The sequence below is a fragment of the Solanum pennellii genome, chromosome 6 (genome assembly GCF_001406875.1).
Source record: "Solanum pennellii chromosome 6, SPENNV200".
Classification (NCBI taxonomy): Eukaryota; Viridiplantae; Streptophyta; class Magnoliopsida; order Solanales; family Solanaceae; genus Solanum; species Solanum pennellii.
The window spans coordinates 24,728,345-24,752,488 of NC_028642.1; positions in this window are offsets into that span (position 1 = coordinate 24,728,345).

The following is a 24,144-nucleotide window of genomic DNA, read 5'->3' on the forward strand; positions in this document are numbered from 1 at the left end:
TTCAGGAGTTGGATTGGGTGGTGTGTTGATGCAGAAGGGGAAAGTGATTGCTTATGCTTCTAGGCAATTGAAGTCCCATGAGAAGAACTACCCTACTCATGATCTGGAGTTGGCGGCTGTGGTATTTGTATTTAAGTTATGGCGTCATTATTTGTATAGAGTGCATTGTGAGATCTTCACTGATCATCAGAGTCTTCAGTATATCTTTAGTCAGAGAGAGTTGAACTTGAGGCAGCGGAGATGGCTTGAGTTGCTGAAGGACTATGATGTGACCATTCTGTATCATCCGGGGAAGGCCAATGTTGTGGCCGATGCTTTGAGTAGGAAGACTCATAGCATGGGGAGTCTTGCATCTATTAGTATTGAGGAGAGACCATTGGCTAGAGATGTTCAATTGTTAGCTAACAGTCTTGTCCGATTGCAGATCTCAGAGGAGAGTGATGGAATGATTGCTTTTATTGAGGCTCGATCTTTTTTAGTCGAGCAGATCCATGCACACCAGTTTAATGATGAAAAGTTATGTCTCATTCGAGACAAAGTATTAAGAGGGGAAGCTAAGGAGGCTGTCCTTGATTTTGATGGTGTCTTGAGGATCAGAGGCAGGATTTGTGTGCCCGAGACAGGCGATTTGATTAGATTGATCCTTGAGGAGGCTCATTGTTCTCGGTATTCCATCCATCCGGGAGCGGCGAAGATGTATCATGATTTGAGTCAGCATTACTGGTGGTGTGGAATGAAGAGAGATATTACAGACGTTTTTTCGAGATGTTTGACTTGCCAGCAGGTCAAGTGTGAGCACCAGCGGCCCCGGGGTGTATCTCAGAGGATGCCTATTCCTACTTGGAAGTGGGAGCGGATTACTATGGACTTTGTTGTGGGTTTGCCTACCACAGCGAGTGGTTATGACTTAATTTGGGTTATTGTTGATAGGCTGACCAAGTCTGCCCACTTTATTCCGGTTCGGGTGAAGTATACAGCAGAGAAGTTAGCCGAGCTATATATCAGTTAGATTGTGCGACTACATGAAGTTCCAATTTCTATCATATCGGATCAGGGTTCATTATTTACTTCTCATTTCTGGAAGGCATTACAACATGGTCTGGGTACTCAGTTAGATATGAGTACGGCATTTCACCCTTAGACAGATGGTCAATCCGAGCGGACCATTCAGGTATTGGAAGATATGCTTCGAGCGTGTGTGATCGATTTTGGTGCTAGATGGGATCAACATTTACCATTAGCGAAGTTTGCCTGTAATAACAGTTATCACTCTAGCATCCAGATGGCCCCATTTGAGGCGTTGTATGGAAGACGGTGTAGGTCTCCGATTGGTTGGTTTAATTCGGCGGAGATGGACTTTTTGGATACAGACTTCCTTAGAGATACTATGGAGCAAGTACGTATGATTCAGTATAGATTATTCACAGCTCAGAGTCGACAGAAAAGTTATGGAGACCGGAGAGTTAGAGCCTTGGTGTTTATGGAGGGTGAACATGTTTGGCTCCGAGTATCACCCATGAAGGGTGTGATGAGGTTTGGAAAGAAGGGAAAGCTTAGCCCTAGATTCATTGGAACTTTTGAGATTTAGAGCCGAGTGGGAGAGGTGGACTATAAGTTGGCCTTGCCACCTAGTTTGTCGGCAGTTCTTACTGTTTTCCATGTCTCTATGCTTCGGAAGTATATTCCGGATGAATCTCATGTGCTTTCACTTGACTCTGTGGAGTTAAGTCCAGACTTGACATTTGAGGAGGAGTCTATAGCTATTTTGGATAGGTAGGTTCGCAAGCTTAGGACCAAGGAGATTGCTTCAGTGAAAGTGCAATGGAAGCACCGATCTGCGGGAGAGGCAACTTGGGAGACAGAGTCTGACATGCCTGCCAGATATCCTCAACTTATTGAAGCATCAGGTTCTTTATTTTACTTTATGTTCGAGGACGAACATGATTTTTAGTGGTGGATAATGTAATGACCCGGAAGGTCATTTTTAGAAATTTTGAATATTTGCTTAACTTGAATTAATTAATGGATGGGTGGTCATAGATAATGAATTAATAGATAGTTAGTGGGCTAATGTGATAATTTATTTAAGATCCTATACCATTTGTCCCTCATATATTAAAATAAGTGAGTAAAATTTATCACTTTTAGTACATAATTAATTTAGAAAAAAATAATAATATGAAGGAAAAAAAGAAAAGGGCAAAGGGTTTTTGGCATTGCGGCTACGAATTGCTCCAGGTAATTTCTTCTCCCTGCATTAATTGCTCAAGACGAATTGCTCCAGGTAATTTCTTCTCCCTGCATTAATTGCTCAAGGCTTCCTCAATTGTTGCACACATATGTATATATATATAAGAATGTATGGTAGGAGGAAAGAGAATTAACCAACCTTTAAAATTTTAATTATTTTATAATATTTTTTATGGTTGTAAAAAAAAGAAAATTAAAACAATAATAATAACCTATCATTGGCAATGATTGCCAGGATATGATCTAATATCTATATGTTTGGAAAATTTGGATGCAGATTATTAAATCTGCAAAAAAAAAAATTCATTTCGTAAAATCATCAACTTTAATATTTTCTTTTCTTTTATTTATTTTTCTTTTCTTATTGTCACATTATAAAATAAGATATTATTAAATTGGGTTGTTGGAAGTGATTCGAAAGCAAAATATATGTAAAAATTTGTATTTTGTAAAGTTGAGAATGTATCAGGATAGTGAGCTCTACTGATTAAGCCTTTGACTAGATGGAAGTATTGGAGAGTAAATTTATAGAAATATCCTTACTATTGTTAGCATATTATAATTTAATTTTGTTATACTAAGATAGATAATTAATTGTTGGTGAATTATTAGAGTTGGTATTGAAAAAAAAAAGAGGGACTTAACCTTAGACTTGGAACTTGGAAAATATAATAGTTAAAATGTTAGTTGGCATCAAGAATTACGAACTTGATTATAAATTTGGGGTGAATTTTTAGGTCAAGAATTACGAACTTGATTATAATAGCTCACCCTGAAATCTGACGTGCTGAAGACTGGCTAGAGTTGCGGACGAGTCGAAGTCACTAGTGCACTTGCTGCACTCCACAAAACAACAAGAAGAACATAAAAGTAGGGGTCAGTACAAGTACTGAGTAGGTATCATCGGCCAACTCAAAATAGAAAGCAATATATATGGAATAATAATGTAGAACCAACCACAATACTCAACAGGTGACAATCAACAAGTACAAAAACCATTGACAACAACCTCAAGCACATCTATGAGGACTCAAGCCTCCACACCATACTCATTTGGGAAAATAGGTTCCTTGCAATTTAGTATATTAACATAATTCAAAATTACTTCTCTTTATTCTTATCGTGTCGGAACGAGACACTCCGATCCCTTAATGCTAAGTGTCGGAACGTGACACTCCGATCCATTATTCCTATGTGTCGGAACGTGACACTCCGATCCATTATTCCTACGTGTCGGAACGTGACACTCCGATCCATTATTCCTACGTGTCGGAACGTGACACTCCGATCCATTATTCCTACGTGTCGGAACGTGACACTCCGATCCATTATTCCTACGTGTCGGAACGTGACACTCCGATCCATTATTCCTACGTGTCGGAACGTGACACTCCGATCCATTATTCCTACGTGTCGGAACGTGACACTCCGATCCATTATTCCTACGTGTCGGAACGTNTTTCTTTATGTCAAGCATCATCTTAATAGAGAGGATTTAAGATTAAAGATTCAACAATCTCATCATTCTAACCACCACAATTATACGATCACAACATACAAACACACAATCAAGTATATAGAAGACTTTACAATACCACCCAATACATATCAATTGCTATTAAGAGTTTACTATCACATGACATAAACCATAACCTACCTCCACCGAAGAATCGTGATCAAGCAAGCTATCTCCCCAATGCCTTTTGCTTTCCTCTTCGTTCTTCCTCTCTCTCGCTCGTTCTCCCTCTCTGTCTTTTTCTTTTTCTTCTCTAGATTCTTTTCTTTTACCCTAATTATCATATAATTCATTATGATAAAAGTAACCCATTATTTATTTCAAGGTTATCTCCTTTAACCGTCCAAGCAAATAAATTATTAAACTTACCCCACTAATTGCATAAAGTTTGTCATGAATAGTCCAAAACACCCCTTTAAAACTTTTAACAGAAATCCGACCCAGTTAGGTTACGCAACCTGTGACGGTCCGTCGTCTCTATGACGGTCCGTCCTGCAGGTCCGTCACAAAGTTCAGAGAGTCAAATTCTGTAAAGGGTTTGTGACGGTCCGTCGTACCTACGACGGTCCGTCCTGCAGTTCCGTCGCGAAGTTCAGAGAGTCGATCTCAGTACCCAGATTTTCAGAGTTTAAGTGTTTTGGAACGAAGCCCCTCGACGGTCCGTCGTGCCTATGACGGTTCGTCCTACTTGTCGTCGAGGGTAATGAGAAAAGTAGCAGAAGAAAATTTACAAGTATGGGACGACGGAATCCATCACGGGCCGTCGTGACCATGACGGTCCGTCGCATGGTCCGTCGACCCAGTCAGTTTTAACAAAATAATCTTACTGCTCGAATCGACTAAACAGGTCGTTACAAAATGGTGTTGCAAACTACTTATTAAGACAAAGCTACTCAGACTACTGAGAACAAAGACGAAGATACAATTGAAAAGCTACTCAAAGCCATTACTACACTTTGTACTAAAGTGGATAGTATGGACAATGAGATACAAAAGGTAAAGACTAATGAATATAACCTGATGTCTAAAGCTAATATAAGTCAGCAGCATGACTATAAAAATGCGGAGCTACGTCGATCGGAAGACGGTAAAATTCCAGAGATAAAAGGGACGATGGGAAACTCCCTAAAACTCATAATGTTTGTTTAAATACAGCTGCAGGTACAAGAAGAAAAGTTAGTGAAAAATCACGAAATACAAATTTAAACTGGTTATTTGCAAAACTATTTATTCAAAATACACCAAAACAAATACCCACAGAACCACAAACTTCTACGTATGCAGTGAGTATACAAAATCAGAGTGAAAAGAAAAGATACAATTATATTACACAAACAAACATTAAAAATATATATAGAATCCAAACTTATTTAAATCTCAACCCCAGATCTAACCAAACCAAAGATCCAAGTCAAGACTATATAACTCAAAAATTACAAGAATATAATAGACTTATAGCACAACCAAAAACTAGTGCTAATCTAATTAAGACATATTACAGTTATGGATTACTAAGTACAGTATAATCATATGACGGAGAAGAAATCAGTGGAATACCAGAGTTATACAAAGCATTTATCACATATAAAAGAGTTACAAAAGGAAACTTATTTTATATTAAATTTTACACAGCACCAGCGGAAATATTATATGAGGAGGTAAAATCTCCAGTTCAAGTTGTTAAGATAGGATTGACAAAAGATATGATCATACCAGAAGATGTTGGACATCAGAATGAAATACCAAAGATAGAAATACCAGGTTTTTATGCCAATAAAAGAATAATTGGTATATCAACTATCATACAAGAATTAGCAAATAATTATTTAAATGGAAATGCCATATGGAGTTATTACGCTAGAGATCAAGTTATGATATATTCAAACTCAAGGGAATTAAGAAGAGCAGATATGGATGAAGTTCAGCGATGAATTTTATCATTATTAAAGCAAGAGGAACAACCTACAACACGAGCATTAAAGAAAGAATTTATCTCAGAAGACTTATTAATTAGATATTGTAAACTTATTGGACACAAATACCCAGATCACAGATGTTTCAAATGCAATGGAGAAGATAACGTTATATCAGATGTTGATTTGGAATAAAGAAAAGAAGATAATGATGAAAGATGGAGGAGAAAAAGAGATAAAGATAACAAGGACAAAAGCAGATACAAACAAAGGACATAAGGTGGCAGACAAGATAAAAAGAAAGTTTGAAATTATGTAAAGATAAGTGGTAGACAAAGATAAAAGCAAAAAGATAAGATTCCTTTGTATATAGCTTTTACTTTTTAATAGATCAATGTATAGTGGTCATTTGTAAAGTTTTGTAAAATAGTCGTAAGTATACAGTAGGCGCACTTATGTGCAGGTTTAGAATTTAGTATATATAGATTGCCAAACTGTAAATGAGAGGCAGACAAGACCAAACAAAAGCTTAAGTTAATAAAAACCCATTTAAAAACCTCTCTCAACAAAAGATATAAACTAAGTTACAAATGGAGAAATCCGAAATCAAGTCAAATATTTTAGATAGCATGGAAAATCAAGAGACAAAGGTATATTGTTTAACAATTATGCAGAACTAATTTCATATATTCCTGAGTATCATATATATGATTGATTAAATTTATGTTAGTTATTATATACTAGAAATATTTGAATCATGAATTCTAGTTTGCTAGTAAACGGGAAACAGGGAGAAAACTGCTAGACTATGCCATCCCACAGTGGAAACCGGTAGGTGAGGGATGCCGTTAGGGGAGTACACAAGGTTGAGGCGCTGATAAGCAATAATTATCCGCTAAAGTACGATGCTAGTAGTGACCGAAAAACATGATAACGATACTCTAGTTGATAATAAACTAATATGAATTTAATTGAATTATGATATGATAGGAAGGAATAATTGAAACAAACCTGAATAAATAAATAAACATGATTACAATGTATGATGAAATAAAAAACTATAACACTTTGATCTTATATATACTTAAAGATATAGAATTTGTTGACATAAAAAGAATTATATGGGAAAAAATATTAGATCATGATATAGAAGATATATTAAATCAAGAATGGTATGAAATAGATTTACAAGAATTAGATATAGAAAGAATAGATATATACGATTTGAAAATCGATTCAGATTAAAATGAACTATGACTATTTAGAATATTGGATAGAAACTATGGAAAATATAAGATTATAATGTCCGTGTAAGTTCTTATTTATGGGTGTAAAGAGCACCACATTCATGACTAAGAGGTTACACACCTCCTTTTCCACACTCGACTTAATTTGTCACTTGTCATGAACTATAGATTATCTAGCATAATAGATTTCCTTTTCAACTGTTTGAGTTGAACTACAAGCAACTTGATTCCTTGAGTTTAAGGATATGTAGGCATGCTGTTGAAAACTCAATTGTATTCCAACTCTCGCTCTTGAATATTACTCACGAGCATTTCGATCCCTTCATAATCAGGTGTCGAGATGACTTGTGAATTCTTTCAAAATCATGTCTTAACTCAAGCGTATTGAACTACAAGTGACCTGAATTCTCATATTGCCTAAGATATGCAGGAAACTCGTTTCGGGGTTCGGCCATAACTCTTGAATTCCTAGCCAAATCCTTTTCTTAAAAATGAATATGTGGTCGGTCAAAATTTTTGTTTGGTCAACTTCATTTTCCTCGAATTTCTTGTATCAATCCAAGAAACATGAGGGACAGTTGTTGACACTCAATTTTGGCCCTCCACGATAATAATCAATCAACGAGCTTCTTAATTCTAACCGATTTTAAAAATAATTAGATTTTATAAAGTTTAAAATATTTTAAGTTAATTTTAATTAATCTCATCACCTTTTTTAGATAGAGTATGTATTTTACTTAGCTATGTATATAACTAGTATATTTTGTGATTATTCGAAAATCGTCTCAAAAGGATTTTATTTTGGGTTCAATACTTTACTAAATTAGTTTACACTTTCGGATTAATTACATCTTAATTAAGTCGATTATTTTATTTCGTCATACGTAAGAAGCTTGTTAATTAATTTTTATCAGTTCATTTTTTATTTACCTACTATCCAAAAACACTTTGCAAAAAATATATTTTGGGTCTTTTCTCCCAATTTTTTTCAGCAACTCACTCCACATCCTCAGCCAGTTCTCCAGCTCAATTCCAAATCCCTTCTGTTGCAGCCAGCCCAAATTTTTCAGCCCAACAGCTTCATTGAAATATCCCAATTTCCCAGCCCACTCTTCCAGTAATTAATTCATTCAACCCCAGCCCAATTTTGGGCCCAACATTATGTCAACCCGATCCAAATCCCTTTTGCTCATCACCAAAATGAATTCTGCGATGCTAGAGATAAGAAGCCAGAGGCAGCATAGCGTTCTTCACGCGTGACGTAGCAGCGGCGCGCGTTCCTCCAGGGCTCAACCCCACCCCTGTGTTCGCATTTCTCCCCCTTGATGCGTGAATTAGCAACGCGCTTCAATGCGACTAGTCTCCTTTTCGAGATGGTACGAGTTGGAGCAGTTTTTCCCAAATCCAGCTGTTGCTCAGTCAATACAGCCGTGGAAATCGTCCTTGGCTCGCGTGGATGGGCGCCATGTCAAGGCGCAGGGACGATCGATTGATCTAGGCCGCCCACGTCCCTTTCTTCTTTTGTTTTTTTGCTTAAAATTGACGAATCTTTCGTAAAGAAAATACAGATTTTCCTCGTCCTGTGGAGGGATTTGAATTTCGAAATGAATTCAGATTTTTTTTACCTTGGTTCTTATCTGAATTTCCCCAGATTCCTGCCCCAGAAAACCCTAAATCTTCTTCTATAAATATTCTCTTTCTCCTTGAGGTGGGGGGATTTATTTTTTTTACTTTTTTGCTTTAGAGGAGAATTTGTTTTGATATAGAGTGAAAATTTTCTTTTAGGGTGAAGTTTGAGCGATAAAATAGAAAGAACTTTAAAGATTTAGGCAGAAACCATTGCTAAGATTTCTCAAGAACAACGGATAAGAGGATTAGCCATTTAGAGTCGTTTTAGAACTTTGTTGGTGGAAGTCAGCTCATATCTGCTGGCCAGTCCCTATTTGTTGCACAACAGGAGAGAATTTCCACTTTTAACCATGCTTTCATTGGATCCCTTCTTGATTTGAGTCCTCATTCTCCCAGGGTCAATTTTTAGTTGCTTCGTCCATTATGTGTGTAGTTCTTACGCATCTTAGATGTGTCTTAATTCTGAAGTTCGTCTATGCTTTATGGTTTTATGTTAGCAGGTTGTTACAGTTGTGATAATGTGAGAAATTTTATTCTAAGAAAGTTGCTATTTCTTTTCTTTTTATTACTGTAAAACTCACATTGGATTTCTTATTTATTCATGTAATTAAATGGGTTAGTGGTCTGTGTTCTCCTTGCAAGAAGTTGCATATCTTTCCTCTTTGTTTTCGCGATTTTATTTGCTGGAAATTTGTTCTGAGTTGATGTGATCCAGTTGTTTTAAGAATTTAAAATAAATCTTTTTTTTTCAGTTAACTAAAGGTGGAAATTCCGTGGATCATTAATTTCCTCCTTGTGATTTGTTATATATCTTACTTGATTGAAACTAGAATAGTCGTGATGACTCTATCGAGTTCCTTTTTTTAAGATTTTATGCATGTTCTGCTCATATGGGTTCTTCTTTGTGCTTGAAAAATGAGTTTGGATTTTGAACTACTCAATACAAAGTTTATGTTCTTTGCTGTCCATAAAGCATGCTGGAATGGAATTAATAACACAGCTAAGTCGCTTTTCCTCTAATGGGTTCTAATGCTTTCATTCTTCCTCTCTCTACGTTGTTTTGGAGTCTCTTCCGTCAGTGCTCAAAGTAATCTGTTCGTTTTGTTTTGATTTAACAATTAATACTCGAATACGTTTGTCACCTACTAGGTTGGATTAATGAAAGCTCGACCTTCGGGTCGCATTGCCATATTTTAGTCTTGTTAAGGGTTATTTTTTATTTTTTGATATTTTCGCTTAAAAAATGATTTCATTTGGCGTTGGTATTTGTTGGGCATAGCATGTTGATTTTGTATTAGCATGAGGTGGATTTTTTATGGTTTAGTTGCGCATTTTATGGTTTGTCTTGTCCTGCGGTTTGTGTGTAAGGATCCAAATCACATGATTATTAGAATGATGATTCTGTTATCGAAATTTGGAAATGTTGCATTTATTCTGATCATTTAATTAAAAAATTAAAAAAAATATTATAAATCAAGCATTTCGGTTCTCCCAGATTAATTAACTCAAGCGATATTCCTTCATTTGTTTACTGCTAAGTTAATGACTTTGAAAATCTTGGTTGGGTGTGTTTCTTAATCTTTTGCCTTCAGCTTAGATAATATCATACTTCTATCTAGTTGAGAGTTTCTTTTAATCATAAGTTATACCTTGGTCATAGCTATTGAGGGCAATTAACTCCTTTTCATGAAATATAACTCTTTCCCTTTTGCATATAGCAGTAATGTTGTTCTCATATTTCATGCTTATCTTTTGAATTATTCATGTATTTGTCTCCAGATCTCCTAGTCATTTGTTAGATTATGTATTAGTTAGATTTTTATCTCTTTTATAACTTTTTCTCTCTTTCTTTCTTCCGCATGTAAAATCCGTCCGAGTTCCATCACGAACTCACACTCCCCCTTTGCCTTCTGGAGGACTCATAAAGACTCATGCTTTCTTCCATCGAGTCTAAGAGGCCGATGAACAGATCCCGAAGTTAGAAAGACCTAAAATCCAAGGAGTTGAAGACTTGATCTAAAAGCTCAAACTTACTTTTACTAAGTCTGGAATTTTGTTCTGTTGGCCTAAGCCCTTGTCATTTCTGTATTATTATTTATTATTTTGTTTAGTTAGGACAGTTACAAAGAAAAATGGCTCAAAAACCCCAAAAGTCAAATGGGTCAAAAACCCAAAACAAGTGGGTCCAAAATTCTGGTCAAGGCAAACAGAACCCAGATTTGAACCCAAATCTCTCTCCCTCTCTTTCTCTTTACATTCTTTTTGATTATTTGTCTGTTTTATTTGTTGTTAGTTTTAAAGTTAGGAAAACCCGAATCCCCGCAAACGTCGTTTTGTTTTCAACTTAAAATTGAATCAAGTTTAAGTAATTTCAAAATAATATTTTCTTCAATTAGATATTCCACCTAGATAAAAGCTAGACATTAATTTTCAAACAACTCCAATGAATATTTTTATCGCAAATTTTATGTTTTAGCCAATACTAAGTTAGTTGCCGGATAGCCGTATTAAGCGGAATGTTTTAGGTGCTTTCAAAACCTTCCCAAGATGTTAATATGAATCCCCGAACCCTTTAAAGTTTTCAAGCAATTTTGTAGTTTAAGTCTTTTGAATCTCTAGTTTTCTTCATTTTCTGAAAAATTAAGTGGCGATTCTAAAAAGTTGAAAACTTTACAAAATACAAAAAAAAAAAAAATTCAGTAGAACAGGAGGCATTATTTGTATAGTGTCCATGTTGATTCTTATACCGACCACAAGAATCTCTAATATGTACTTACTCAAAATGAGTTGAATCTCCGACAACGAAGGTGGTTGGAATTGTTGAAAGATTACGACATGAGTGTTCTCTATCACCCCCCGTCAAGGACAATGTTATTGTGGATGCTCAAAGTCATATGACCATGTGTAGTGTGTCTCATGTAGAGGAAGCCAAGAAAGACCTAGGGAAAGACATTCATAGGTTGGCTAGATTGGGTGTTAGGTTGGAAGTTTCTAAATGGTGGTTTTTTTGTCCATCATAACTCCGAGTCATCATTGGTGGTTTAGGTGAAGTCAAACAACACCTTGATCAATCATTGATGGAGTTGAAGAAATCGTTCCTTTGCAATCTTAATGAGTCATTCTCCTAGGGGGGTGGGGGGTGATGGTGTCTTGAGGTATCAAGGAAGGTTGTGTGTTCCTAATGTAGATGGTTTGAGAAACTGGATCCTTGAAGAAGCTCATGGGTCCCATTACTCTATTCATCCGGGTTCAACAAACATGTATCATGACCTTAGGAAAGTATTTTGGTGGGAAGGCTTGAAGAAGGACATAGCGAAATTTGTTGCTAAGTGTCAAAATTTCCAACAAGTGAAAGCCGAACACCAAAAGACGGGTGGTGTACTACAAGTAATCAAAGTTCCTACTTGGAAGTCGAAGAGTTCAATATGGATTTTGTGGTAGGGTTGCCTCGGACACAAAAGAAATTTGACTCTATATGGGTAGTTGTGGATAGTTTGACCAAATCCACTCATTTCATTCCCATCAAGTCTACTTATTCGGCAGAAGATTATGCAAGGATTTTCATAGATGAGTTTGTCTGTCTCCATGGTATTCCGATATTAATCATATCAGATCGAGGTGCACAATTTACATCTAGGTTTTGGAAGTCATTCCAAGAAGGGTAGGGTACCAAGGTGAAGTTAAGTACCGTTTTTCATCCCCAAACGGATGGTCAAGCAGAGCATACTATTCAAACCCTTGAGGATATGCTTAGAGCATGTATTATTGATTTTAAGGGAAATTGGGATAAGTATTTGCCTTTGGTGGAGTTTGCTTACAACAATAGCTACCATTCATCTATATCCATGGCTCCTTATGAAGCCTTGTATGGTAGGAGGTGTTGGTCTCCAATTGGATTATTTGAAGAGGGTGAGTCTTCACATTTGGGTTCCGATTTGATTTATAAGACTTTGGAGAAAGTTTATATCATAAGAAATCGCTTGCAAACAGCCTATAGTCGACAAAAGTCATATGCCGATCATAGGAGAAGGGATTTGAAGTTTGAAGAAGGTGATAAAGTATACTTGAAAATTTCTCATATGAAAGGGGTGGTTAGATTTGGAAACAAAGGGAGGTTGAGTCCTCTCTATATGGGTCCCTATGAAATCTTGCAAAGTGTCGGTAAGGTTGCCTATGAGCTAAGGTTGACTACTGAATTGACTTCGGTTCATCCGGTTTTCCATATTTATATGCTTAAGAAGTGTATCGGTAATCCCGAATCTATTCTTCCTATTGAGGGTCTTGTGTGAAGGATAACTTCTATTATGAGGAGGTTCCGGTTCATATCCTTGATAGCAAGTAAAGAAATTGAGGAACAAGAAGGTGGCTTCCGTAAAGGTTTTATATAAGAATCACCTAGTTAAGGGTACCACATGGGAGGTCGAGGCCTACATGAAGTCACGTTACCCTCACCTATTTGATAACTAATGTTAGTTAATCTTATGAATAATGAAAATAACGACAAACATTGAAGTTTCTTGATTTTTGGTTAAGTCTTACAAAAATATGCATTTTTGATGTTATTACAGTAAGTTACAGTGAAAGATGCCTATTTAACTTGAAAATTGTCAATTTTGCACTTTCGCTTGTTTTGATTATGTTGTGCATTTTCATTTGGTGAGTGTTTATGAAATGATATGTAGTATGTTGATAAGTTGAGTTTTGGCATAATTGACTCTTTAAAGATATGTTGAGCTCATGTTGTGAGACGGAATTTTATCATGTTGTGACTTTGAGCCTTATGTGTGAAAAATTGATGATTTGAGTCATTTATGTAAATGCCATGATTATGTGTTGAACGGAGTTGTTTAACACTCCTTGTGTGGTAACTCATGTTAATGAATGTATGTTGTTGGTTGGGCTACTAGTCTTGAGTCTATCTTTTCCTCCCAAAATATTTTAGTGACATTCGGGGACGAATGTTCCTAAGGAGGGGGGGGGGATAATGTAACACTTTAAAAGTCTATGACCTTAACTAGAGCCTCACATGTTTATCTAATGTTAGTAACACTGTCTTAAAGCCTAAATAATGTTAATAAACCACTTAGGAAGTTTTGGAGTCAAGACATCAAGAAACGTCCATGATGTCCGGAAGCTAGTCTAATTTAAGTAGTGAAACATCTTCGGGAAGGTTTATAGGCGTCGTATGATGTATAAAACTTGAAAAATAACTATAAATAGGTAAAACCTAGTACATAGAGCGAAAACGTCCAGGTCCGACCCCCCAACGGTCACCTTAGGGGTCCACGAAAGCAACCCAAACTTGGCTTGGCAAGCTGCCAAAGCAGCAGCCAAAATACACATTGATGAAACAAGTCCGGGTCGCGGACTTGGGTCGATTTTCGTAAAATATAAAGTTTGCGTTGCGGGCAGGTAGCGCACTTCACTGTCTAAAAAATTATATGTGAAAATCATACGGGAACAGCTCCACATCGCGGAATTGTTTCTTGACGAAAATCTGAAATTTTGATTTGAAGTTTGACTTCATTAAATGTTCAACTTGATTGAGGGGTCTTTTAGGTATTTCATGGGGAGTCTATATATTGATTTCAAATAATATTTCCCTCACATTTACTCACTCAAATAAAATCCCTAAATAAAAACCCAAAAGCTCTCACCTCTCTCTAGCTTCTCTCTCTATTCATCCTCCATTGAAGGAAGAAGAAAGCTTGAAGAAGAAGACCAATTTATCTAGGATTTCACTTCAATTTCGTGGATTAATATTCATTAAGGTATGGGTTCTTCACTCTATGGATTTCTTTCCCCAAGAGTTCCTCTCAAAGTTGATTTCTAAATCCCCCAATTTGAAAGGTACACTACAACAAAAATTATCCTCAGCGGCAATAATTTCTTAACTGCCGCTAAATATGTATTTTTAGCGGCAATTGTAACTGTTTGTATATATCTCTAAAGCCTTTAGAGACATTGATTCTAATGGCACTTAACTAATGACGGTAAAGGACTTAGTACGCTTTATTAATGTCAATATTTAATGCCGCTAAAAGTTATTTTTGTTGTAGTGGTGTTTCTATTCTAATGGGTTTTCTTCTAAACTTCAAATTGATTATTGATATTGATTAATTGTGATTACTTATGACTAATTAGGCATAGATTCTTGGTTAATTTATGTCAATTTATTGAATTTCATGTTGATCATGTGTCCTTTCACCAATTCCCCAAATCTTGGGTCTTGATTGTATATTGATGGGAATTGAAGTATGAATTTATCATTAGACTTGTATTATATTCTAATTCATTCATGGATTGCCTAGGGTAATGTATTGTTGGGAATAGATCTATTTCTTGAAATATTCATGATGAACCCTATTACCCTTAACCCTAGGTTATGAATTGATGTTAATTGGATAGTGATGATGCAATTGACCTAGTTCTTTTGTTAATTACTATTGATTGATGTTACTACACCTATTGTTGGATGTAATTGGTTGGTTGATGGAAAAACCATGAAGATGGCGATTGAAGGAGACTGAGTAAGTCTCTATGATCCTAACATTTACTTCAATTATGATGATTTTTGATTAGTCTAAGTAAGTGTTGGTATGATGTTGAATTGAAATGTCTTGACTATGGTTTGTGAGGTGTTGGCTAAGATGTAAATGTAATAAGGATGGTGAGGATTTACCGATGTGCCTTATTATAAAATGATATGTAAATGTGCTAACCTCACATATGTGAATTGTAATGAAAGGACTACACTCATGCAATTCTTATTGAGCTATGATGATGACTATATATAAGGAATAGAACCTATGACCAATATTAAACTATGATGATTAATAAATACATTAAAGAAATTTCAAAAGGGACTAAGCTTAGCACTGAGTGAACTTGACAATGGAAAGTGATGACTTTCTATAGAGAAAGATTCACCCTACAGTTCCACATGTGGAGTTGACTCCCCAATGAGGGATACTTATCCAATGGATTCCCATGAGATGAGGCTCCAATTTCCAAGTGGCGTGTAGAGGCATTATACCTATCTCTTAATTCTTGAAGTATTTTGCCCCCATAGGAGGACTAGCTAGTGGATTCACCTAGAAAGCTACGTTTATGTTTGGTCGATAGACCACCTTCCATCACTGTAAGGTTTTACAACACATGATTCCACACTTAGCTCATGTGGTCTATGTCGGTTAAAGAAAGTGTCCCCTAAACTAAAATGAAGAAATGAAGTATAAACTAACTAAAGGTGACTTGAAAGGTTAACTTAGCTTAGGTAGGGGTATGAGACTCTACCTATCCCTTGCACTGGTTTGCCTTTAGGAAAACCTTAGGAGGATGTTCTTATGTATGTATATGCATATAATGGTACATGACATGTATATGATGATCTTGCACCTTGATGATACTATATGATGATTGATTTCACTTATGAATATGTGTTAGTCTACATTGTTAAAGAGTGATGATATGTACTCTTAATGATATGCTATAAGAAGTTGGATGTTGGTTATGATTCTTGTTGTGTTACTTGATTGAGTAAGTAAATGGGACTTTGCTTGGTAATTGCACTTTTTGATTCAATAGGGGTTCATGGGTAATTTTCTTACTTTGGTTAAGTTGTAGTGAACTTTTATTCATGCTTGTGATTATTATAACTTGTTGATAGAGTTACTTTGGCTATGTGTTCAATTATGTGATATGCATGTTAACTTGACTAGACTTAGTATTGGTAGTCTTGTGATGTACATGCCTATGACTTAACGAATATGCCTTATTGATTGGTATGGTCTTATTGAATGTCCACAAAGCTTTTCAAAGTAAAATGCATACCTTTAATAAGTGTCCCTTTTCTTAGCATGATTTGATGATACGTGTGCATATGGTCTCATACTTAGTACAAGTGGTGTACTAACCCCATTCTCTCCCTTTTTCCCCAACATTTTAGGTTCCAGTCGTTGAAAGGCTTTGAGACGACATTGAAGGAAGACTTGGAGTTCTTAATCATCCAGGTTTGGTAGGTCCTCACTTTCCGAGTGCAATGCCACTCTCAAGCTTATGTAGTTGTTTTAGTATAAGACTTTTATGTTGTTTCCTTTTCAATTGAGTACTAAATGCTGTATAGCCTATATGAGGCCTTATTGTATTGATGTATGGACTAGGCCCAATTTGATATACTCTTGTTTGATGGTTATGAGATGAGACGTCCATTTGTGACTATGTTATATTTTATATATTCATGTGCAATAAAAGTAGAAGACTATATAACTATGTAATCTTCCTATACGAAGGGTCTATGCACACTCGATATATATATATACTAGTTTCTGGACACGTACCTTGCACGTGTATTCCATCTATTTTTAATAAATTCATTAGAATGATTGAAATTTTATGAAGACGTGTGTAATGATTAGTACAAAAAAGCAACAATCTCAAAAAAATGTTACGATAATATAATCTTTTCATAGAAAATTAAATTAAAGAAGAATGATAGAGAGAAAATATAAAAAATAAACATAGAAGGAAAAGACAACATATAATAATCTTTGCCTACCAAATTTATTTTGTATAACCATACTTAACTCCAAAAATTGATGAAATAAATTTCAGAACAATGTCAAACGATACATAATTATACAAAAGATGAGTTGCATACTAAGTTTATTGTGGACAATCATACCTCAACTCCAAAATGAAAAAAGAAAAACTTAAATCATAAGCTGACATAAAAAAGTTCTAAAGAAATATATATGTCATATCTTATACTTCTAAACTTAACACTTGAACTATATTGTAAGATAACTTCTCCCTTTAATTTCATAATGAAGCTATCTGTTATTTTTTTTGGTTAGTTTTTGACGATATGTATCTATATCATTATTTAGGAAGAAGAAAAGAGACCAGTAGATGATGGAAAATACATGAATATGATGATATCAGAAATAATTTACTGATATTTAGTTGTCTTTTCACATACCAAACTAATAGAGCACATTGAATCATAATACATAAAATTTATTTTAGTTTCAAAATTCAAAGAATCACTAAATTGGAAGAGTCATTTATTATTAAATTGAAGTTGTTGAACTTCATATTCCATCATTATGTAATTAAAATATTAGTATTTAATAAATTATTTAATTTTTTTTTTATTTAGTGAAAGGGCAAAATGATAATCCAACTTTGAATATTTGAGCTTTCCACTTATAATATAATATGATATATATGTAGAGGTCTATGTAAACCTCGATGTAGAAGTAATGGAAAGTTTTAAACACTACATGTTTTTGACCTATGAATGTAATGATGTAAGTTAAAAGGCTAGTCTTAGTCCTCAAAAAGGACGACGATGTCGGTTATGTCTAGGGGTTGTTTCCCGGATGTGACAGTCAGCTGGGGCTGCTCCTCTCTTGACAGCTTCCTCACGATTTTATTCGGACTCAATACTCCAGATGTTAGCGGAAGAAGATTGGATGACTTCGAAAACCCTTGTAATATCCATAGGCACTTCAACACATCTTCATAGTTCGGTAGTCAAATTGGGAAACAATAAGGAAGTCTTCCTTTGTTTGGACTTCATGGCCATCTCCTCTGATGTCAATAACCCAAGATCTGTTGTCCTCATGTGCATCATAAAGCCAAGGCAAGCTACTTGTGGAACGCGCAGGACAGACTCATTTTGGGATGACATGATAGTACTACTAATAAAGCAAAACCAGAACCTAGCAACAATGTTCAGGTCCTTCTTTACAGTAAGAGCTCCAACCCCGAACAATCTCGTAGTGTTTTAAGAAATCATAAGAAGCAACCACTCCTTCAGGTCGTCTAATGATGAGTCCTGGGGCAATCCCTCATAAGGATGTTCGGAATGTGTGACCTTGCCATCACAACATTGATATGTTCATGGTGGCATTCTACCATTGTGTCTTTGACAGTGATAGATCTCACTGCTCTGACCTCACTTGCCCTTTTTATTTTCCACCAGGCTCTCAATAGATAAGAGCTTCTCCTCAATAATGTTTCGTTCCCCATAACCTTTTAATCGGTTGAATAGCCAAGGTGGATGGGCTGGCATATGTGTGAGGGCCACTGGAGGAGTTTGTTCTAGTTCTAGAGTTGCCTTAGGAGGTTTTGTGGTTGAGGCTGCTCTGATTTGAGGGGCAACATCAGGTGAATCCCTACTTGATGAAGTTTGAGGCGTATTTCTTAGTATGATCGTCCTTTGAATTAGTGGTTCGTCATTTTTAGGATCACTTTGCTCAACTCCAATCGTTGTGGCTATATTCTTGCTAATGATATTTTTCTTTCTCTTTCCCTTGCCTCTTTGTAGCTCCTCACCTCCTCTTTTCGGAGGATTCGAGCCTCCTTCCTTGATTTGTATACCCGGTATTTTTCTCCCTAGTGGTTGCATATTTTTGCTGATGCATACCATATCTAAAATAATCTCTTGTTAGTCATAATAGCTGTTGATATTACATGCAAGAACAGTTACTACATAAAAGTTTGCCTTTCCACTCGGCGGATCACCGCTCCCCTTGGCGAACTAGGTCGACTCGCTAAAGCAGTCTATGATCTAGTCTGGTCAACTTTTGGTGGAAAGTTCCATTCGGCATATCGTAGACCAGTTTTATGAAAGCGAGACTTTCCTGCGAGTTATATAGTGAGGACGGGAAAAAACATGCTCTGTTCGATCTGTTACCATTAGGCGAATCACCAAGTCATTTGGCGAACTCGACCCACTCCGCCGAATAACTAAACGTGCTTACATCTTAATTTGATCCTAAAATTCATCCTTTCAATTATTACAACTATAATTTAGTCATGCAAATATTAAATTTATGCAAAACTTATACTTCCTATCACTTAGGAATACAAAGACTTCTCCTGATCTTGCAATATTTTTTCCATTCAACTACTACTAAACATTCCATTCTTAAAGGCATATCTAGCTTTTTATAATTTGAGATTAACATCAAAGCAGTTTATTTCTATTAGAAGGGCTTAACACACATCATCCCCTATACTATACTTGCAAAAGATTACAAAATCATCAAAAATAAAATTGGGGTTTTAGAGACTAACCTTTTATGTCGATCAAATAATTTTTGTAATGCTACGGATCAAAGAAATCCAACCCCAACCACTATTATAGAACTAAAATAATAACTATCTACACCAATCTAAGAAAAAGATATCTTTCGTGTGATTTTAGAGAGTTTGAAACGAGGGAAAGTGAGTGATTCAAAAAAAATTGACCTTTGGTCCTTATATAACCATTAAGTTCTAGTCTATTCGGCGAAGTTTATTGCTCTCGCTGAACCACTCCGCGACTCGTCTAGTGGTCTTTTATCTCACCTTTTCTTTAAGATCTTTAATTTTCTGTGGCAAGATCGGCGGTATGCATCGAGATCGCGTAACAGACTTGCGATGCACCAACTTGCTTTTCGAGATCGCCGAGTTTTACAGGCTCTTTAATACTCTTGGAGATGCCAAACGACGGTATTTATCTAGGCTAGCCGACTTGTTTGTCATGTCGCAAACGTACATTTTGCTTGCCAACATGGAATTTTCTATACTTTCCTCATTTTTACCAGCAACATTAACACACCATCATTTATAAAATTAAATCCTGAGGTATGACCTTGAGTTTCCTCCAAAGAAAGGGCTAACTCATCGATAACCACCTAAACTTGACATCAATTTTCACTTAGACACCTTAAATATGTTATGTTCATTTTAGACACCTCATGTCATGTTCAACTGTATCATTTAAACACTTTTTCGATAATCTGCCGACTTTGTAAGGTGTGTGTAATAAACTTGTTGATGACGTGTCAAAGTGACGAATTAAATAACGACAAGTGGCATATATGATAAAAAATTTATTAAAGGATTATTCTTTTAGTAGGAAAAAAACTATTAGTGACTCATTGACATGTGGTATATTTTTAACTAAATAAGTTTTTTTAAAAATTAAACACTTTTAATTAAAAAAAATTATTCCCACGCCTCCACCCCAAAATTGTCTTCTCCATTATCCCACCCCACCTCAAACCCCAACCCTTCTCTCTCACCAAGATTATCTTCTCTACCCACCATCACCCCTGACCCTCCCCCACCCAAATGTGTCAGAAGAAGCTTTTTTTTTGTTTTCGTCACTTTGTGCATGTCATGATATAAGAATGTTCTCTTGTGGTAGATTGATATTTGAATGCTTGATTTGGTGAATGTGGTAATGCATTTGTTTGATTTTTTTTGGGGGGGGGGAGCTTTTTATCTTTTCGGCTGAATTTCTAGATCAATGCAAATAAAAAATTATTTCTTTAGTATATAAATATGGAGTCTCAATCTGGACTTTTTTCATGATTATGATGTGAGAAAGCATTACAAATGGATTGAACTCTAAAATTTAAAATAAATTTCTTGCTATTTCAAAGTCTTTTTTTTTTCTTCTTAAAATTTATGTTAATTTTTCTCAAATTATTTTGAGGAGGAAGAAGAACAACAAAATAAGTGAAAGTATTAGATCTTACAATTTTTGGACGCTAGAATTTACTTTTTGTTTGTGGCATCGTCAAATTTATTTCACCATGAAAAAAGCTTAAGGTTGGAAATGGATCCAGAAATTGGGGGAATAATAAGAAGAAAAATAAAATAAAATTTGATAAAATGAGGCTCTCACGCTCGTCCAGAGAGTGTATCACACTCACTATGCCATCTCAGCAAAAAGTGTTAAATTGACACAACGGGGCATGATATGAGGTGTCTAAGATGAATAAAGTTCAATTGAGGTGTCTAACTGAAAATTAGTGTCAACTTTAGGTGGCCACCGATGAGTTTGGCCCCAAGAAATGTCTTATTTAACGTTATGGCTGGACGTAGATCCTGCATCACTCCATGATGTTGGAGTTAGGCATCGCGTTACTAGGTAACCCCAATTTTTAGTTAGGGTAAAGCTAAGGCATGGCAAACAACATGAGTGATCTAATTTGCTTAATTATCTAGACTGAGATCCAAATTAGTTGATTCAATGCTTCAATACTCTCTCTCATTTCGTCCAACACTCAGTCTTGGTCGGTGATCTTTTGGAGAATGATTTAAAGCATATACTCAACACAACTTTTCTCATTTCCTTTAGAGATTTTTCTTCCATAGGGAGGTATATAATTCCCATTAAGATTGCACTGTTTTTCCACCTAAGATTTTTGGTGGTCAAGTCGTTTAATTGAGACACCAGTGCAACTATTATTAAGTTACTCTCGACTTCTTGATCTGCTTCAAGTGGCTTTCCACCCACCCCTTCTGTCATGCATAGAGGATTTGCACACACAAACAAAAACACAAAATAAAAACAAATCTATAAGTAAAATTAATAGAAACAACTAGGTGAAATAACCATTAAAATGCATTAAATCCTATCGACAATCATGACCCAACAACAATATCAACACATATTTACTAAATCACACCCAGAGAATAGGGTGTTTCAGCCACACATAAAGCAATAGTAAAATATACTTAAAATTATAAAGGAATCAAATAGGTATAATAAAATTAAACCTTAAAAATGGCAAAATAAGATTAATGGAGAAGACCTACTTCTAAGATTTCAAGAAATATTTCTTCAAGGTTCCTCAAAATCGTCTCCAAACATGAGTGGAAAATGCTAAAAACATAAGTTTTGAAACTTGACACATATCTTACTATTTTCTCTCCAAAAGTCTATCTAAATAATAAAATCGTTTAGTATATCTAGGCTTCAGATTTAATGCTGGTGGATCCATTCGGTGTCTTTAGTCATGAATCGCCGAGTGATTCAGTGAATCACCCTTTTTATAGTTTTTCACCCTTTGTGCCTTGCCATTTTGTCCATCCATGGGCGTAATAACTATGTGTTGCAGAACTATTCGGCAAATTACCAACTGCCCTTTTCATCGCCTTTTGATCCACTTCCTTAAAGTATCGCTTGCCGTGATAAAAGGCGGAACTCTCCTATAAAACGTATCACCAAGTGTGTCTGGCAATGCGCACTTTGCATCTTCAGCTCTTTTCTTCCGTTTTGCTTTAGTTTTGCATCTAAATGTCCATGCTTCTATCAAATCCTAAAATACATCAATCTTAAACGTTTTTATTAGATATAGAGATAACATACACAATTTAGGACACTATTTGCACTAAAATAAGTCCTAGATGAGTCTAATTTGAGAACTTATCAATACCCACAACTTAAACATTTGGTTGTCCTCAAGTAAAGCTTATGTTCAGTAGTTCATATATGATTTCTCAAATATTGCAATACATGATTGAATCATGAATGTAGACAATAGGAGCCAAATTATTCATGCATACCTCAATCGTATACTGAAATACTCAAGTTGTCAGACACCATTATAAAATATTCTTGAGCTCACAATACTTGCTACTGATGCATGTTCAAGCTCAACAAAAGTATCTACATGACCTCACACCAAGAATGATGCAATTTTCACACACGTAGATTAACCAACTTAGGATTAGAAATCTGTTGTAACGCTCACATTCACAAAGAGGGACACAATGCACGTTTTCACTCATAGGTTAACCATTATTTTCTTATTGACCTTCGTTTCGGTTCGGTTCACTCAAGATCAAAAGGGTCTTTCTAAAGCTTGTAACGGGGTTGATGTGAGGTCAAAATATATATTTTTAATCATTATTTACTTCACATTATTATTTATATTTATCCTTTTTGAGCAGAAATTTTATGAATTATGATTTAAAAAATACATTTTATTTGTAGGATTAAATTAGTGAAAAATTGGAGAAGTTTGGAGCTAAAATGAACCAAAGATAGAAAGTTGAAGAAGGAAATCAAGAAGGAAGCTTAATGGATTAAATTAGATAAATAATATATTCATAAATATGGGAAGGTCGGCAGAATGTAAAACAAGGAAATATAATTTATAAAAAGTATTTTTGCCACTTATCAACATCTAAAAGGTCTCTTAATTTTGAAGCGGCAGAAGCAATATATTAGAGACACATAAATAATTTACAAAAATCTATTTCTTTTGGGTTTTGATTTCCTAATATGTATTGAACTGAACTATTTTATTTAGGGTTTCCATATCTATAAATAGGGCATTAAAAATAATTTTTAGGGGCAGGGGAGCCAAGAACCAAGATAATAGACATAATATAGCTTTTCTTCTAGCTTTGGAGCTGTGGAAGAGCCGCCGTGAAGGCCGGTGAATTCTGGTCTATTCTTTCTTCTTCTTTATTATTTATGTGTATTCTTGATTGAAAAAACATAGTTTATCTTTTTTTTTTAACTTTTTATGATTAACACAAGCATATTTAGTTTACTAAATTTTGATAGTGTTTTTGAGATAATGAGTAGCTAAACTCCACAACTAGGGTTGTGGGTACCATGAGCTATTAACAAAATATGAATAGTCATTAAGCAATTCTTGAATAGTTTTTGTCCTTACCTTGATTATTCTTTCGTTTAGAAGTCTTTTTAACGAGTGCACGCGTTAGATCTCACCTTGTTGCTACTTGCCGGACCAAGGAGGCAGTTAATAAGAAAAGAACTATCAACATTGAT